The sequence below is a fragment of the Mus caroli genome, chromosome 18 (assembly GCF_900094665.2).
Source record: "Mus caroli chromosome 18, CAROLI_EIJ_v1.1, whole genome shotgun sequence".
In the NCBI taxonomy this organism is placed as follows: Eukaryota; Metazoa; Chordata; class Mammalia; order Rodentia; family Muridae; genus Mus; species Mus caroli.
Genome location: NC_034587.1, coordinates 28,914,155 through 28,922,211, shown reverse-complemented (window position 1 = coordinate 28,922,211; position 8,057 = coordinate 28,914,155).

Below are 8,057 nucleotides of genomic sequence, written 5' to 3'. Positions count from 1 at the left end.
TGGTATGATGGCATGTATTGCATATAATATATACAGTCTGCTTAGTCTGTATAGCATTACTTGTAGTATGATTGTAGAGCTGATCATGTGGTATTGGTTAGCCAATCGGTGTGCTTCCCTGGAGAAGACTGCTTCATCTTTTTCTCAGCATTTCTTAGTTGCCTGTAGTTCTTTGTGTAGAGTTGAGACCTCTTAGGGATTTCTCCCATCCATGTTAGAATGTTTAGGCAGTCATTATAGTCGGATTTCATTATCATGGCATCTGAAATTACTAGAAGACACAATCTCACAGCAAACTTCCTGGTCTTCTGGCTTTCACAGTCTTTCCTCTTCCTCTTCCACAATGATCTCAGACCCTTAGGTGTAGATGCATCCTTTGGGTCTAGGACCCACAATTCTGCAATTTGCTTAGTTGTGGTTTTCTATAATACAACTATTGCTAGGAGAATTTACTGGATGTGGGGTGAAGACTACACTTATATCTGTAGATTAGAGCTAGGAGCCTCCATTAGAACATGAGACTTTTGTCTTTCTGGGTCTGGGTTACCTCCATCAATGTAATCTTTTTTAGTTTGATCCATTTAATCTGTAAAGTCTACACATTAATTTTCCTTTATAGACAAATAGCACAGTGTATGTGTACCATATTTCATTATCTGTTCTTCAGTTGGAGGACATTTAGGTTGTTTCTATTCCCTAGCTATTGTGAGCAGCAATAACATGTCTGAGTATACTCTGTTTTGTGAGGGTAAGATATCAGGCCTATTGGCCATGTATCAATGAGTGACAGACCTGGGTAATAAGGTACTTTTATTTTTAGCTTTTAAGCATTCTCCACAGTGGCTTAATCAGTTTGCAATCCTACCAACAGTTAAATGAGAGTTCCCTTTTCTCCATGTCACCTCCGTAATTTTTTTCTTTTGTCTGTTGTTTTATTGATCCTTGCTATTCTGACTGGGGTAAGATAAAATTTCAAAGTTATTTTGATTTGCATTTCCCTGATTTCTAGGGACAACAAAAACTCTTTGGGATGTTTCTTAGCCATTAGCTTTTCCCTGTCTTTTGAGAAATCCCTATGGCCGTTTTTTAGAATGGGTTGTTTGTTTGTTTTTGAGTATTTATTTTTTTAGTATCTTATATATCATGGATGTTAATCCTTGGTCAGATGTATAAGTGGGAAAGATTCTCTCCTATTCTATGCTCTTTTTCTTCACCTGCCTCGACCTGTGGGTCAGTCAAACGGGGTCTGAGGATCACTTGTGGAGAGAACGAGGGACAAGAAATGTGAAGAACGGACAGCAAGTCAGGAGGTCTGATCAAGCTGACAAATTTTTATTGTTCCCACACAGGTTATATACTCATAGAAGCAGGATATGGGATAAGGGAGGTAGAGGGGGGTGACATGGAGGTGCTTTGTTTCTGGGGGATGCACCTGTTCCCAAAAGCAGGATATTGGCCAGGTAAAAAGTTCAGCAGGAGGAACAGAACAGAATGGGTTGCTAGGTACCTGTCCACAAGATCTATAGCTATTTGTTCTTAACTGTGCCAGTACTTTCCCACAGAGGCCAAGACTTTGTGCCAGTAAGCACTTATGGCTGACAAGGCAGTAAAGCAGTTAATGTTTAAACAAGATCGCTCCCAACAGTCACCCAATTGAATGTTTTATTTATTTTTATTTTTTGTTTTGCAGAAGCACTTTAGTTTTATGAAGCCCCATTTGTCATTGTTGCCATCAAGTCTTGGGCAAAGGGAGTCCTATTCTAAAGTCCTTTCCTACAGCCTCATCATGTAGGGCACTGCCTGTGTTGTCTTCTAGAGTTCGTTTCAGACTTATGTTTATGTCTTTGGTCACATGGAATTGTATGCATCTAATTGTATTCTTCTGCATGTGGACATCAAGCTGTCTTAGCACCATTTGTTGAAGATACTTTCTTCTCTCTGCTGTCCTTTTGGAATCTTTTTCAAATATTAAGTGACTGAAGTTACATGTAATTTTGTTTGTGCTTTTAATTTTGTTTTATGGTCTACTCTCTGTTATTGTGCCAGTGCCATATTGTTTTGGTTATGTTGGCTCTGTAATATATCCTAAGATCTGGAATGGTAATTCCTCCAGTATCATTCTTCCTGTTCAAGAGTGTTTTTGTTGTCTTGGGTCTTTTGGGGTTTAGTATGAACTATAGGATAGTTTTTTTTCTTCTATTTTTGTGAATAATCAGTGGGGAGTTTTGATTGGTATTACATTGAATTTGTAATAACTTTTTGTAAAATGAGCATTTTTACACAATATTAATTCTACCACATGAGCTTTCTTTTCAATTTTTGGTTCCTTCCTTCCTTCCTTCCTTCCTTCCTTCCTTCCTTCCTTCCTTCCTTCCTTCCTCCCTCCATCCCTTCCTTCCTCCCTCCCTCCCTCCCTTCCTTCCTTCCTTCCTTCCTTCCTTCCTTCCTTCCTTCCTTCCTTTCTCTCTCTCTCTCACTTTCTTTCTTCCTTTTGAGTTTAAAGTTTTCCCTGGGGTGCTCCTTTTCTTCCTTGGTTAGGTATATTCTTAGATATTTTTTTGAGAGTATTCTGAATAGGAATGTGTCCATAATGTCTTTTGTTGTATGTTTCTTGTTAGTGTGTGGAAAGCCATTGATTTGTGCATGTTGACTCTATATCTTGCGACACTGTTGAATTTGTTTATTGTGCCTAAAAGTTTTCTGGTAGAATTTTGGGGTTTCCAATGTAGAGAATCATGGTATGTATAGATAGGGATCATTTGACTTCTGTATTTGTATCCCTTTGATTTCCTTATTTTGCTCTAGTTCATGCTTTGAGAACAATATTGAAAAGAAATGGGGTTAGTAGACTTTTCAGTGTCATTTCTGACTCAAATGGTATGGTTTCAATTCTTTCTCCATTTAGGATGATATTGGTTGTGACTTTATCATATATAGCTTTTATTATGTCAAGTTATATTCCCTCTAGTGCTTCATTCTTTGGGTCTATTAGCATGAAGGCATGTTGGATTTTTCTGTATCTATTTAAATGATCATTTATTTTTGTCTTTAAATATATTTATGTCATTTGCCTCCTTTATTGACTTCTGTATATTGATCCTTCACTATATTTTATGTAGAAAGTCAACTTTGTCATGGTGGATAATCTTTTTGATGTATATCTGTATTTATTTTCATTTTTAAAAATTGGGAGTAAGAGATAGTTTATTCTGGAGCCATGTTTGAGTGATCATGTCCCAGGAACACAGATTTTGGTTACTTCTAATTCCATGTTCCAATGTTGAAGCAGTCTTATGAAGTTTTGCTCTTTTATAGAACAAAATGTCATAAATGAAGCTAAGTTTAAAGTAAATTAGTAGGTGCACATAGAGGTCTGTATAACATGAAGGGGGAAGCTTCTCTATTATGTCCAAGATTCTACTTGATGACTCTCTTAGCTTTGCAGTTGGTGGAAGCTAGTGGTCTACTAAGTTAATAGATTTCAAAAGATTTTTAAAAATCTATTAGTCACAAAAAGTTAGTTCTGGCACTTAGGTGGGCAATTTGTTGTTCTAGAGGCCTATAACTAGCCTAAGACAGGTAATTAGCCTCTTGAGCTACAACATTTCAATTGCCCCAAGGTGCTGAACTTCCAATAGTCGATCATTCTCTGCAGACACTGCTATGTTTCATGAATTCTCACTCACTGTTCACTCTGTTAGCCCTGTATCATATGTTGTGTCCATGGGGGAGGGCACACATTATTTTAAAATATTATAAACTCCCTTATAGCTAGAATCTGATGTAGGCGTAGCTGAGTAGTGGACAGAATGAGTTTAGAGAAGAGTAACTAGTAACGGCCATTAAAAGAGCAACTCCTGGATCAGACCGAAACTCTCAGTCATTGTGACTCAGGTATGTTTTTCCACCCTCTATATTTGGCATAACACTAACATCTGGCATAGGCTTACTGTGATGAAAATTAACCAGAAATACAGTTTATCCTAATGGAGAATAAAGTTAGCTTTTGAAACAAACTTTCCTAAAATAACCAACACTTACATATTATAACTAGATTGACAATTCCTATTCTGTCCAAAGCAGAGTATGGCTGCTCTAGGAACTGTCTGTTTTGGAGATCCGTAGAACTCAAACATTCAGTGGGTTAACAAGACAGAAGCAAAAAATCAAAAAACAAAACAAACAAACAAACAAACAATAACAAAAAACCAGAATCCTGTTTAACAGGTTTGATTAGTCAAATGACAAACAGGGAAACTTACTGACAATTCTTGAAGATGGGTCTCAGTATAAATTCCAGAGCTTTTTTTCTCCTGAAAAATTTCCTGTCTGCTAATGACATGTGGTGGCTTGAATGAGAATTGCCTTCATTGGCTCATATATTTCAAAGCTTAGTCCCTAGTTGTTGGAACTGTTTTAGAAGGACCAGGTGGTGTGGCCTTGTTGGAGGAAACATGACTCTGGGAGTGAGCTTTGAGGTTTCAAAAGCCCACGCCAGGCAAGGTCTCACTTTCATAAGACCTCCAACTTAGCAATAGGATGAAAGCTCCCCGCTGCTTCTTCAGCACCATGCCTACTTGCCTGCTGTCACACTTCCTGCCATGATGGTTAGGAACTAATATTTTCCCTGGAACTGTGAACAAGTCCCCAGTTAGAAGACTTTCTTTTCTAAGTGGCCTTGGTTGTAACTGAGACTCAGGGAGTATGTATTTTGGGCCAGATTATTTTGCTGCTTTTGAGACTGACTTTCTCAGATTTTCCCATGAGTCCATCTTTTCCTACTGGGTCTGGAAGTTATCTTGCACAGTTATATAAACATGACTGTGCTCATGATATGGGGTCTGTTTCTTCCTGGGCAAGCTGACAAAATTCCTTCTTACAGAGACATGAAGCATGTTGGCTGTGTTTTCCTGAGAGGGTTATTGTGCATCATGGATGTATTCCCCCTGACACTGCCACACATTTTGGTGAGAGGTACTAATTACCTCTTGTTTTTTTATGTCTTTATCATGATGCTCATAAAATTCCTAGCTAAAACTTAAGGTCACATGAAAAGTAGCAGAAAAAGCTGAATTATGTATTGGAGCAGTCACAATAGGAGACAAGGCCAAATGATAATAAATAAATACATTTAAAAACAAACAAAGCAGAAACCAAATTACCTTCAAAACAATTTGCAAAAAGCAAAAATTCCAAAATGCTTTTAGAGATCTGAATGCTAGCAAACAAGCAAGCAAACAAAACAAAACCAAATGTCTACACTAAAATGCTTTCAAAGCAAACAGACAGACCCTGATACCTTATACCAAATAGTTGGGTAAAAGACCAAAAAGGTATCTTTCAAAGTAAGATCCTTTTTAATCAGCTCAGAATAAACAAAATGGACTATTGGATAAAACATGGCATTTCTGGAGAATACTCACTGAGAATCCACCCAAGGAAATAACATTAGATGCAGGTACCTGGACAGTCAGGTGATTTCTTCATTGAAACATGGACCTGGACCATCTCAGAGTTGCACATTGTAGTGCCATGCTTGTAAAGGCAAAAACCATGGCTTTGATATTAAAGGGAATAAGAGATAGCTTATCCTGGAGCCATTTTAAGTGACCATGGACAGGAAACACAAATTTAGGTTACCCCACTTTTCTCTCTCTCTTCACCAGGAATACTGGCCTGTAGTTCTTTGTTGTTGTATGTTTGTCTGGTTTTGGCATTATAGTGACTCTGCTTTCACAGTCAGGGTCCAGATGGTCTACAAAATTCCTTTCTCATGCACAAACCCTGGCGATGTGGCAACTTGACTGAGGAAAACTGTAGAAGGGAGGTAATATGTAGGAAGACTGTCCTTGGGCCAAGACCCCAGGATAGGGAAACACAGAAGAACACTCTCAGATAAAGGGGTCAAAGACCTTATTACCTTGTTCGTTCCTAGTTGGCTTGCAGAGCAGTGGAAAACCCAGAAGTTTGTTCATTCCTGAAGTGAATCCAGATTCCCGTGTCTCTGTGGTTACCCCCCCCCCCCCCTTTTTCAGGTCCTTGTGTTGCCCATGGAGGCTTTGGCCATGGCAAAAGCTACTCAACATGAAGCTTGAAGGATACTCAGGGACTCACAGTGCAGAGCGTTTTCAGTTTTGACGAAGGAGTGTGCGCAAACTTGGAGGAAACTGAGACGTGAGACGAGTAGGGTACCTGAGAACATGGGAATTCTGAAAGTGTTTGGAAATGTTATGTCTCTTTAATTTATCATACTTTAAAGCTAAACGGAGTTAAAATTGGTAAGAATGATTTAGATCAATGGTAGACATATTACTGGACATATTATTCTATGGTTTTCTTTTCTTTTCTTTTTTCTTTTTTTTTCGAGACAGGGTTTCTCTGTGTAGCCCTGGCTGTCCTGGAACTCACTTTATAGACCAGGCTGGCCTCGAACTCAGAAATCTGCCTGCCTCTGCCTCCCGATTGCTGGGAGTAAAGGCGTGTGCCACCACGCCCGGCTATTCTATGGTTTTCAAAAAAGTTTATTGCTAAATTTTTTCTCTGCCAGTGAAATGAACCAGATTAGATGATATTAGGTTTACTGGGAAGCTGGTCTCAGGCAAGATCACTGGCCCCAAGGACTGAGGCTAGGGAAGTCACCAAGGGGAAAGAGATAAGGGGGAGGGGGAAGAAAAAGAGAAAGGGCATGCTCAGAGAGAGAAGGAGGAGGGGGAGGGGGAGGGGGGAGGAGGGAGCAAGAGTGAGCAAACGTCTGGATTATACAGGAAAGAGCCTCTGGGGGAAGGGCAGCTCAGACCCAGGGTTGGGGGCAGAGTATTCCAGGTAAGGACTGAGAGAACCTCAAGGCCAGGTGTGCTTTGTTATGCAAACTATGCACCTCAGTAATGTTAGAAGTTGAGTACTGGAAAGGAGTAAAGAGACTTGTAAAACAAAAACAGGAGCAAGGGGAACCAGCTCCTGTGAAATTCTGTTGTATTTGGAGTACTGTTGCTGTTGCTTTGGAGACTCTGCTAGACAAAGCTGAGCTCAAAGGCCAGCGAACTGCTAGGGAAATGAGAATTCTTCAGCAGCACTCAGCACCCACGTATGAAGCCTTTAGTTCAGACGAAAATAACTAAGATATAAAAGAATACTGTTTTTAAAGCCCAGAAAATGACTAAAACCAAGATCATTTAAAAGAAAGATTTCAGACTTGCCGGGAGTGCGTAGAGACTTCAGCTCCCTTCTGGTTGCTTTGTAACTACTCCTCATTGGGCACAGTTAAGCGCTGTGTGTGGGTTCTCCTTGGCCCAGGCTCTATCTTCAGACGGTTCATCAGTTCTGCTACCTCTCCCGGAGCAGTGAGCAGGCCTCCACTACCAACTTTCCTGAGGTTTCCTGGCCAGACCATCCATAGATTAAAAAAAAAAGCTTTCTTCTTAAAAATATTATAGCTTTGCAACACTTTTGGATACAAAGAGTGGGGATGTTGCTTACTGATGTACAAATTTAAAAGCATTAAAAGTTTAATTACCTCAATCTCTTAAAACAAAACAACAGCCCCCGCCCCATAGAGGTTCACTTACCTGCCAACTCTCAGTTGGTTAATAAAACAAAGAAACAAACAAAGAAGCAAACAATAAATAACAGAGCCTCCCAACAGGCTCACAGATTCTGTCACAAGGGCATAAAGCAAGTAAATAAAAATAAATAAGTTCCCGATTTTACAGCACACTCGAGGGCTTCTTTCATTAACAGACAAAAACTTATAGACCTTTATGGACTTTTAAAATCTTCTATAACAAGCTATAAAAATAAGTGTTGTGTTTTTAAAAAGCCAAGTATATGTTTTATGAGCCTGGAATGGTGAGGTGGGAGAGGCTCCTCAGCAGGCCCATGCTGAGACATCCCTTCCCCCAGGTACCAGCCATATGACAGGTATAGTGTAGAATAGAGTTTATTTAGGGCATGGGAATTAAGAGGGGAGTAGAAATACAAAGACACATATACCACACACACACACACACACACACACACACACACACACACACACACAGAGAGAGAGAGAGAGAGAGAGA